Genomic DNA, 12,400 nt, shown 5'->3' with positions numbered 1-12,400 from the left:
ATCACAACCCTCATGGTTGCTGAAATTAGGATTTAATGCCACTTTGTTAAGCAAACTAAAAGAGCCTTTATCATCATCACAAAAAGGTAAGGGGATAAAAAATCCGCTTGCCTAATACCCTTTGAGCCACCAAATAAGCCCGACAACTCAACATTTATGCAAAGTGGAAATTTTAGAGAAAAAATGCAAGCTTTAGTCCATTTAATCATAATGTTAGGAAAACCATCGTCTTAGGCATTTCAAGGATAAAGTTCCATCTAACCAAATCATAAGCCTTCATCAAGTCAATTTTCATCGTGCAATTATTACCTTTCTCTGACTATCTATGATAATTATGAAAAGGCTCTTGACATATAAAGATGTTGTCTCCAATTCTTCTACCATTTACAAATGCTGCTTATGCTTAATCAATAAGAGATAGAAGCACATCTTAATCTTATTTGCCAAGATTTTGGTTATGCACTTATAAATCATGTTACAATAAAAGATATGGTGATAGTTATTACAAGAAGATGAATTAGGGCATTTGGGAATCAAAGCAATTAAGGTAAAATTAACTTATTTTAGGAATTCTTCGATTTCAAAAAACCTTTTAATAACCTTTACAACTTCACTCCCAACAGTGCTCCAAATTTTCTTAAAAATATAGTTTTATAACCATCCAGACCTGACACATTATTATAGCCAAACTAAATGTTATTTTTGGAATTTCATTCAAGGTGACCTCTTCAATCTGGTGCATTTCCATTAAGACAATGCAACTACACACAAACTCAATTCTAGAAGTTACTATTCATTTGGCACAACAATAATTTGTCTTCAATTTTTATCCAATCAAATGACCTCCAAATCATACATATTATATATATCATTGTAAAAAGCATTCAAAGAATTTTCTAACAGTATACAATGTCAACCACAACTCAATCAATAAGGCATTCAAAACTAGCTTCAAAGTTTGCTAGCAAAAACTGGAAACTACAAAATCACACACTGTGAACAGTACCTAAGACATACAACACACATTCAAATCTTCACACTTTGGATTTCAAGGCTAATAAGGAAATTAACCAAGGCATAAAGGAAAGTTCCACCAACCTTGGGGTCTTCCACCACCAATCTTCCACCAAGAATGATTGGATAAAGGAAATGAGAAAAAAAAGCCAACAAACTTTCTTCAAATTTTCATTCAAGAGCAAAACCAAAAACCTTTTTCAAATGAAGATCCACCCTTTTATATAGGAGGCATGGATGGCAATGATACAATATTTCCCACAAAAGTCAACTAAAATGGCATGAATTAAACTAAGTCATTCATTTTAAACCAAGCCCACACATAGTAATTAACTAAAGAAACTTTAGGAATGATGTTTCCTAACTAAAACAATTAAATTCTAACTTAGTTTCAATGTAACTAAAACCCAATTTTGGGCTTCTCAAAATGATGCTTGGACGTTTGGGTCATTGATGGACTTTAAAAGTTACACTTTTGGATCAATTGAAGCAAACTATTCATTTGGACCTTAAGTGGGTGTAATAAGACTATATCCAAAAGTGGTTTTGGGCCAAAATTGAAGGTGCAATGCTTCTTTTAGCTTGGGATTTGCTAGAACTTCATTCTTCTTGGCTTCAAAGGTTGCATGGAGACTTAAGGATGGCTTGGAACCCAAAAATGACAATGGAGCCGCGTATACATCATAATCAATCTACAAGCTTGCTCATAGCTTATTTTCCTTTTAATGCACTCCTTAAGACTTGAAAAAATGGTTTCACCTGAATGCTCCTTAAAGAGATTCTTGAAATAATATACAAACACTTATTTAATTCCCAGATTATTTGAAATCCAAAAACTATCCTCCTTAATCATGGAAATTCTATTAAGGTTCTTACAACCATTGATACATTTGAAGGAGTAGAAAGTATTCCTATCACCTTCTATAAGCCATTGAATATGAGAATTTTGCCTTGCACAAGACTCCTCTACCAAGCTTCGCTTAACAAAATTATCTAAAGTTGTTCTTTCTTTCCTTAAGCACTTTATTATTGCTTGGATGGCCATGAAAGGAAAGCTGCAAACCAAAGATTACCTTATGCAAATTGGTCTTATTAATGATATGGATTGTGTGTTTTATCATTAGTCTTTGGAATCTCTTAACCATCTATTCTTTGCTTGTTTGGTGACAAGGAGAATGTGGAAGGAGATCCTTTGATGGAGCAATTTGAGTTACAATATTGTGTTATGGTTGCAGTATGTCAATTTGGTAAGCTTAAATTGGCAAAGGAAGAATGTGACAAATTGGTTGGCTAAGCTAAGCCTAGGTGCTACAATCTACCTTCTTTGGAAAGAATGAAATAATAAAATTTTCTTTCAAAAGGCTAGGGACACTCAATCTCTAATCATGGAGATTATATCCATGGTGAAGGAAAAAACCCTTTCTATGTTGAGTGTGGTATTTAAGGAAAAACAGATGTTTGTTGTCTAGAATTGAGGCTTAACTTAGGATATTGCTTAGCCATGGTTGATTTGATGTTTCTTAGTTTTGGCTCCTTGTGGTGGTGGTTCTTTACCACTAAGGCTTGTTTCCTAAATGTTTTTTTATTTTTAGAGTACACTTGTTGCTTGTATTTTTGTATTTGTATTCCTTTGGATCTTCTTGAGTCTTATCTTGGAAAGCTCTTAGATAGGCTCTCAAGAAGGTTTTATCTTATTTTCTCCTTGTTTTTTTTTCACTTAGAGACTTGTCTTATGGAAAAGATTTGAGATGGACCTCCAGATGGTCTTTGCTTAGTTGTGCTAGCTTATTGATTCATGTTCCAAGTTGAGCTTAGGTTGTATTTCTTGTTCTTCGTTAATATATACTTACCAAAAAAAAAAAGGCCACTCTTTCCTCCACAATAAGTTCATCATTCAACGGGTCCCCACTTAAGTCAATTTTGAGTTTTCAACAAATTTTTTTTAGCACAAGCAACCTTGTCCAAAATATTGCCAAAATGTTTTTTGTTTAGCTTTTTGAGTCTAAGTTTGAATAATTTTAGTTTAGTAACAAGTCCAAACATAGGAGTACCCTCAATCCCCTTAGACCACACTTTACCCACCATAGGCAAGAGATCTTTATAATCCACCCACATATTAAAGAACTTGAAAGGAGATTTCCTTTTCACATCATTATTCCTACAAAAAACAATACAAGGACAATGATTCGAAATAGAAGGCTATTAGATTACTGTTCACAGTGTGTGTTTTTGCAATTTCTAGTTTTTGCCAGTAAACTTTGAAGCTAGTTGTGATTAACATTATATACTGTTAGAAAGACATTTGAATACTTTTTCCAATAATATATAATTTGCAAGATTTGGAGGTCATTTGATTGGTTAAAATTGAGAGACAAATTGCTGTTGTGCTAAATAAATAGAAATTTCCAGAATTGAGTTTGTGTTTTGTTACATTGTGTTAATGGAAATGCACCATTTGGTATCAGAGCTTAGAGTGTTTGTGTGATTTGTTGACTGATTTTTGTCTTTTAGAGCTACTGTTTATCGTTGGAATTTACTGTTCACTATAAAGTTACTGTTCACAGAACCTTAATTTGCCTAAAACACAAACCTTCCTTAACCTAAACACTTATCAATACTCCCTCCAACCCTTAAACACTTATAACCATTAGCCTTTACCCACTAGCCATTGCCAAAAATGTCATATAAAAGAACTTCATTCTTATCCCCCTCACCTCCTCACCTCCTCACCCTTAGGAATTTGCCCACATGGCACTAAAAGAAGAGGTTAAAGGAGAACTTAAGGCCATTAAGGACCAAATGAATCAAATGATGTAAATGATGAGAGACTTGACCCTCACTGAAAGTCGGGCACCCTTATCACAACCCCAAACTTCAACACAAAGCCAAATACCCCCTCCTCCACCTCACCCAACCCAACTACATCACCCAAGAAGACATATTAGACCTTCCCCTCCTCCTCCTAGACATCATAAGGAGGAATTGATACTTCATGATGATTCAAGTGAAGAAGAACAAGAGAGGGCACCTAGGAGAAATAAGGATGATGATAGGGGATTGAAAATTGAAATTCTAAAATTTGAGGGTAGTATGGATTCAGATGATTTTATTGATTAGTTACATGCTATAAAGAGAGTTTTTGAATATAAGGGTTATTTGGATGAGAAGAAATGTAAGCTTGTCATCTTGAAATTCAAGGATTATGCATCCTTGTAGTGGGAAAATCTCAAGAAGCAAAAGGAAAAGGACAATAAAGAGAGAGTGAGATCTTGGGAGAAACTAAAGAAACTTATGAAGAGAAGATTCCTCCTAGAGAACCATAAACAAGATCTTTACCTCAAGCTACACATCCTTAAGCAAGGAAGTGATGGAGTAGAGCATTACATGAGGGAGTTTGAGAAGCTATTAATGAAGAGTGAGCTGTCAAAAGTAAATGAGCAAACCATTGCAAGATTCATTGGAGGATTGAATCAAGACATTGCTCATATGGTAGAGTTGCAACCATATTGCACTTTTGAAGATATGTGTAAGTTGGCTATTAAAGTGAAAAAGCAAAAGAAGGTCATGAAGCCCATGGTTTCCAAGTCATTCTCCAAAGGGACATTATTTAACAAAAGTACATCTTTTACCAAGGGAACTACCTTTTATAAAGGTTCCCTATCCTACACAAATGTTGTTGATTCTTCTTTCAAGGAGAAAGGCAAGGAAAAAATAATGGAACTAACTAAGGACAAGCCTAATATGGTGAAGACCAACCTCTCCAATAAAAAGTGCTTTAAATGCCAAGGCTATGGACACTTCCAAGTTGAATACCCTAATAGGAGAGTTTTATCCTTGATAGAGATACAAGCAATTGAGGAGTCCTTTCAAGAAGAAGAAGAAAGTGAAGTTTCCAACCATGAAAGTGATGAAGCCAACAAGAAAGAAGAAGAAATTCTACAAGGAGCTGATGAAAGAGAGTTGCTAGTTATTAGGAGAGCTTTGCATGCCAAGCCTCTTCCTCATGAAGAGTAAAAACTCCACATTTTTCAATCAAGGTGCACTATTGGAGGTAAAGTGTGTTCTTTAATTATTGATAGTGGGAGTTGTGCAAATGTGATCTTATCCACCTTAGTAGACAAACTTGGGTTATACACCATGCCACACCTTCAACCATACAAACTACAACGGTTGAGTAATGGAACCAGCCTCCAAGTAGCCAAACAAGTGCTTGTTTCCTTCTTTATTGGCAAGCATCATAATGATGAGATTTTTTGTGATCTGATTCCTATAGATGCTTGTCACTTGTTATTGGGAAGACCTTGGCAATTTGATAGGGAAATGAAGCATGATGGCAAGAAGAACACTTACTCCTTTAAATTCAATGGCAAGACTATCACTTTAACTACTTTTAGTCCACAACAAGTTCATAAAGCTATTAAAGGAAAAGAAGTCAAGAAAGAGAGCTTGTTTATGAATGGTCAACAAGTGAAGGATAACCATCTTGAGGATTTGAGGGCAAATCCTTTTCAACTTGAGGAGGATGATGTATACACAACTCCATTTTCATTTTTGGGTTCCAAGCCATCTTCAAGTCTCTATGCAACTTTGAAGCCAAGAAGAATGAAGTTCTAGCAAATCCCAAGCCAAAGGAAGCATTGCATAGATGGCCCAAAACCACTTTTAGGTATAGTCTCATTACATCCACCCAAGGTTCAAATGAATAGCTTGCTTTAATTGATCCAAAAGTGTGCCTTTGGAAGTCCATCAATGGCCTAAACGTTCAAGCATCATTTTGAGAAGCCCAAAGAGCCCAAAATTGGTTTTAGTTACATTCGAACTAAATTAGAATTTGATTGTTTTAGTTAGGAAACATCATTCCTAAAGTTAAGGAAAAAGTAATTAACTTTTGTCTTTAGTTAATTACTATGTATGGGCTTGGTTTAGAATGCATGGCTTAGCTTAATTCAAGGGACTTTTGTATAAAAAAATTAATAGATTTTGTATTGGAAAGTTCATTTTGCCACCACTTCTTCCCTATATAAAAGGTGCTTATACTTTGTAAAAGGGTTGGTTAGCATTTTGAATGAAAATTTGAAGAAAAGCTTTGTCGGTTTTTATCTCATTTCCTTTATCCAATCATTCGTGGTAGAAGAACCCAAGGTCGGTGGAACTTTCCTTTATGCCTTGGTTACATTTTATGTTTCCCTTGAAATCCAAAGTGTGAAGACTTGAATGTGTGTTATATGCCTCAGATTACTGTTCACAGTGTGTGTTTTTGTAATTTCCACTTTTTGCCAACAAACTTTGAAGCTAGTTTTGAATGCCTTGTTGATTTGAGTTGTGATTGACATTATATACCGTTAGAAAGCTCTTTGAATGCTTTTTCCAATGATATATAGTTTGCAAAATTTGGAGGTCATTGGATTGGTTAAAAGTGAGAGACAAATTGCTATTGTGCCAAATAAATAATAATTTCCAGAATTGAGTTTATGTGTTGTTGCATTGTCTTGATGGAAATGCACTAGGTTAACTATAGCCTTCATGCATCTCACGATATGGCCAATCATAACCTTTATGATACCTTTATTACAGTGATGCGTTGGATAATGTCAAACCATATCGATCTTTACACAAGATGGTCTAACAACCTCAAGTCAAAAGATCACTTATACCCATGGTATTTAGATGATTTGTTCTATAGACATTGGAGCAACCATCTATCTAGATATCCTTTAATAGGATTAGTTTGATGAACACATTTACAATGTGATGCGAACCTTGACGATTTCTCGTAAGACCCAACACTCAAGAAGATATTTTTCCCAGGATTGAATCGGTTTCGTCACGTAATTAAACCTTGACCCGAATCGATATGGAATCGAATGAACCTTGGTATTGAGAATGGTGAACGCCACAAGACAAGCTTGATAAGTTCAGAGATTGTAAACTCAATAGTAAGCAAGCTATTTGTGAAAAATCAGCAAAAAGTTTTTTTTCATCATGAAATGTTTTGTTTTTATAGTGCAATGCCAACTTAACCCTAACTACCCATGACCCAATGGACTTCCAAACTTCCCAAGCCCATTACCTAAGTAACTACCCAAAGCACTAATTAAATTAAAAGAAAAGATGTCACTTGGGCTCAATAAAGTCTAGCCCAATCACAAACAAGATCAAAAATCATAAAACTGAAAATCCTAGATTTGGGTAACAAAAAAACTATGAAATACGGACTGAAATGACGTTATTTGGGCCTCCAACTTGAGTTCAACCAGAAAAACTTTAGGTTATGGTTATAGAGCTTGAAATGAGCTTCGCGTTGATATATTACAGGCCCCATAACTCTTCCCGGATCAAAAGTTATGGCCGTTCAAAGTTTGCTTGCGCATAAGCTTGGGCCTGAATCAAGTTGATCTCTCTGTTAGCTCCTTCAAGCATCCAATCGTCCTTGAGTGAGCTGATCTTAGTCTCCAAGCCCTCCACGAGTCCAACTAAGGCTTGTTGCATCTTCTTAGCTCTGCTCCTCGTAATTGGCCCAATCGAAATATGTAGCAAATCTTCTTGAGGGCTCGATGCGTCTACGATGCCTCTATCATCCCCTCCCTCTTGAAAAAGATTTGTCCTCAAATCTGCATCATCAAAAGGAGATAAGTCAGAAACATTAAAAGTAGCACTTATATTATACTCACCTGGAAGATCCAATCTATAAGCATTATCATTGATCCGCGCGAGTACTTGAAATGGCCCATCGCCTCTCGGATGCAACTTAGATCTGCGTTGGGATGGAAACCGTTCCTTTCACATGTGCACCCAAACCCAATCACCAGGTTGGAAGACCACCTTGTGTCTTCCTTTGTTAGCTTGTTTGACATATTGCTCAGTCCTTCTCTCAATATTTTGTCTAACTTTCTCATGAAGCTGTCGAACTAACTCTGCCTTCCTTTTGCCATCTAAACTGGTACGTTCCTCAACAGACAAAGGTAACAAGTCCAAAGGTGTAAGTGGATTAAAATCATAAACAACTTCAAAAGGTGAATAACCAGTAGATGTATGCACCACCCTATTATATGCAAATTCTACATGTGGCAAGCTTTCCTCCCAAGTTCTCAAATTCTTTTCTAATACAGCACGCAATAACTGAGATAAAGTTCTATTAACTACCTCTGTTTGTCCATCTGTCTGTGGGTGACAAGTTGTAGAAAATAGTAGTTTAGTACCTAACTTACCCCACAATACCTTCCAGAAATAACTTAAGAACTTCACATCACGATCAGATACAATACTTTTTGGAACTCCATGCAAACGCACGATCTCCCTGAAAAACAAATCAGCAATGTAAGTTGCATCATCAGTTTTACGACATGGAATAAAATGTGTCATTTTTGAAAACCTATCAACTACGACAAAAACCGAATCACTACCCTTCCTAGACCTAGGTAATCCTAAAACAAAGTCCATAGAAATATCCTCCCACGGTACAGAAGGAATAGGTAAAGGTGTATATAAACCATGGGGTAAGACTCTAGACTTGGCCTGTTTACACTTAATACAACGAGTACAAACACGCTCTACATCTCGTTTCATATGTGGCCAAAAGAAATGCTCTTGTAGTACATCTAAAGTCTTAGCTATACCGAAATGACCCATTAATCCACCCCCATGTGCTTCCCTCACAAGCAATTCACGTAAAGAACTCATAGGCACACATAATCTATTTTCACGAAATAAATAACCATCATGCCTATAAAATTTACCAAATTCAGTCTTCTCACAAGTTTCATAAATACTGGAAAAGTCAGAATCATTCACATACAAATCCTTTATGTACTCCAAACTAAGTAATTTAGTATCTAAAGTCGAGATTAGAGTATACCTGTGAGATAACGCATCTGCCACAACATTTTCCTTACCTTGTTTGTAATGAATGACATAAGGAAAAAATTCGATGTATTCAACCCACCTTGCGTGTCTCTTGTTCAACTTACCTTGTCCCTTTAAATGTTTTAGGGACTCATGATCTGTCCTGATGACGAACTCACGTGGCCAAAGGTAATGTTGCCACATCTCCAATGCTCTCACCAAAGCGTACAACTCTTTGTCATACGTAGGGTACTTTAAAGCGGGTCCATTGAGCTTCTCACTGAAATACGCTATGGGTCTATTTTCCTGCATCAAAACAGCTCCAATACCAATACCTGAAGCATCACACTCAAGCTCAAATGGTTTAGAAAAATCAGGTAGCGCAAGTAAAGTTGCAGAACTTAACTTATCCTTAATTAATGCAAATGCACGCTCTTGTTCCTCACCCCACCTAAATCCTACATTCTTTTTAATAACTTCAGTTAGTGGTGCCGCTAGTGTACTAAAGTCTCTTACAAATCTCCTATAAAAACTAGCTAAACCATGGAAACTCCTAACCTCAGTCACAGAAGTAGGTGTTGGCCACTCTCGGATAGCCTTGACCTTCTCCTTATCTACCTTAATTCCGTTAGATGAAACCACAAATCCTAGGAACACAACTTGGTCAGTGCAAAAGGAACATTTCTTAAGATTACTAAATAACCTCTCTTTCCTAAGCACAAGCAACACATCATGCACATGTCCTATATGCTCATCTAGACTACGACTATAAATGAGAATATCATCAAAATAAACGACTACAAACTTGCCAATAAATGCATGCAAGACATGGTTCATTAATCTCATAAACGTACTAGGTGCATTAGTAAGCCCAAATGGCATTACCAACCATTCATATAGTCCATACTTGGTTTTAAAAGCAGTTTTCCATTCATCACCCTCTTTCATCCTAATCTGATGATACCTACTTTTTAAATCAATTTTTGAAAAGATACAAGATCCATGCAACTCATCAAGCATATCATTTAACCTAGGTATAGGATAGCGATACTTTACAGTGATTTTGTTGACGGCACGACAGTCAACGCACATTCTCCATGTCCCATCCTTCTTGGGCACTAGAATCACTGGTACGACACACGTACTCATGCTCTCTCTCACGTATCCCTTCTTCATCAACTCCTCCACTTGCCTTCGAAGCTTTTTTGTCTCATCGGGATTACTTCTATAGGCTGGTCGGTTGGGTATGGCCGCTCCAGGTATGAAGTTGATCTGGTGCTCGATCCCACGAATTGGAGGTAGTCCATCAGGAATCTCCTCAGGGAATACGTCTTCAAACTCCTGCAAAAGAGAAACAAACACACTAGGAAGAGAATTGTCAACATTAGTGAAAGATATAAAACTTTCCTTGTAAACTAACAATAATGGATATTGTTTAGTCACAAGGGCAGTCCTCACATCACTCATCTTCCCATAAAAACTCTCTTTTTTTCGCTCCTTGTTTTCTCTCTTATTTTTTCTCTCATTGCCGAATTGCTCACCCTCTTTTTCCTCTCCCCTCTTTTTGGCCTTACTTTTTCTTCGCTCATCTTCATTCACATTTTCTCTCTTTTTGTTTTCACTCTCACTTTCTTTTCTCTCTTCATTCATCTTTCTTCTCCTCACTTGATCCTCAAAAACTTACTTTGGTGACAATGGTACAAGTGTGATGAGTTTATGGCTCATTATGAAAGAGTATCTATTCTTAAATCCGTCATGTGTCACCTTTCTATCATATTGCCATGGTCTCCCTAACAAGATGTGTCCAGCATACATGGGTACTACATCACATAACACCTTATCTTGATACCTACCCACAGACAAAGCCACCACTACTTGTTTGTTCACCCTAATTTCTCCACAGTCATTCAACCATTGAAGCTTATAAGGTCTAGGGTGTTTGATTGTGGTTAAACTAAGTTTTTCTACAAGTTCGGTACTGGCTACGTTCGTGCAACTACCCCCATCTATAATTAAAGTACACACCTTACCCTTCATATGACATCTAGTATGGAAAATATTCTCTCTTTGGTCGTCATTTTCTTCCTTATAATGTAAACTTAAAGCTCTCTTAGACACTAATGTCTCACCCTCTACTGTATACTCCAACTCTACATCACTAGCATCCTCTATTGGTGGCATAGACTCATCACTAGACTCTTCCTCTGTCTCATATTCACCATCCTCTCTCAACATCATGGTTCTTTTGTTAAGACATTGGGAAGCTATGTGACCCCTACCCAAACACTTAAAACATTTTATCTCACTGTTCCTCTTTGATGGTTCGAGTTTAATATTAGACTTTTCTCGGCTAGACTCCTCTCCCTTAGGTTTAGAGTACTCAGTTTTTGGCTTAAAAGGTGGCCTATCATCTCTCTTTGACACACTCGATTTTCCAAGACTAGAATAGGAAACTACATCCCTTTTACCCTTACGCTGTAATTGTCTTTCTACCTTCATTGTCATATGTTCCAAATCCTCTAGCTCTACATAGTGTTGGAGCTCTACAACATTTGCTATTTTCCTATTCAACCCATTTAAAAACCTAGCCATAGTGGTTTCCCTATCTTCCTCTATATTAGCTCTAATCATGGCTATCTTCATCTCCTTGTGATAGTCCTCCACACTCTTAGTCCCTTGCCTAAGCCCCTGTAACTTCTGAAGTAAATCCCTATGGTAGTGACTAGGAACAAAACGCTGCCTCATTACACTCTTCATATCATCCCAAGTATCTATGGGTCTACCCAAGCTCCTACGTCTACTTTTCAACAACTGGTCCCACCAAATGCTAGCATAATCAGTGAATTCTACAACAGCCAACTTCACCTTTTTCTCCTCGGAATACCTATGTATATCAAAAACCTGATCTACTTTTCGCTCCCAATCTAAGTAGGCTTCCGGATCATTTCTACCCTGAAAAGGTGGAATTTTCATCTTAATGCTACTAAGGTTACTATCACTCTGCCTACTCTCTCTATACATACTATTTCTATGACTTCGATGTCCTCCTTTACTCCTTATATTATTCAACCTATCACTTATTCCATCATCCTCACTATCGGTAACTATCCTATCCTCATCCCTCACTACTGGTGCTTTTCTCCTACCTTTAGTTGTATTACTTTCCCCTCTATCACTTTGTTGTTGCTCTAATTTGTCCAATCTATCATTAACACTCCCTATTACATTAAAAAATCGCTCAAACTGTTGTTGGATTGCTTGCAATGTAAAAGCCTCGGTTTTACCCAAATCTTCTACCATGTTATAATTTAGAAAACAAAATGTGTTTGTGAACAGTAATCCTCACACGCTCCCTCACGTGTTTGCACTCGCGCTCGTGCTTTCACTCTAATGTTCTCACCACTCTTTAATCAAAACGATACTTGTGACAAACAACCACCAGTCAATCTAGGTTATGTTACGATTACTGACAACTAAAATAAAGAGACTAAGATTCAAGAAGAAAGAAAATTTTCAGAATCGGAAAAAAAAAATGACACAATTT

General features: G+C 36.7%; 1 pseudogene; it reads right to left on the bottom strand.

Annotated features, from left to right (window-relative positions):
• Positions 1-7,470: 7,470 nt before the first annotated feature.
• Positions 7,471-12,156, bottom strand: LOC123217406 (annotated as a pseudogene).
• Between the last annotated feature and the right edge of the window lie 244 nt (positions 12,157-12,400).

Source organism: Mangifera indica, chromosome 1 (genome assembly GCF_011075055.1).
Source record: "Mangifera indica cultivar Alphonso chromosome 1, CATAS_Mindica_2.1, whole genome shotgun sequence".
NCBI lineage: Eukaryota > Viridiplantae > Streptophyta > Magnoliopsida > Sapindales > Anacardiaceae > Mangifera > Mangifera indica.
The sequence above is the reverse complement of the archived record's forward strand: the minus strand, read 5'-3'. Positions and strand labels throughout refer to the sequence as shown.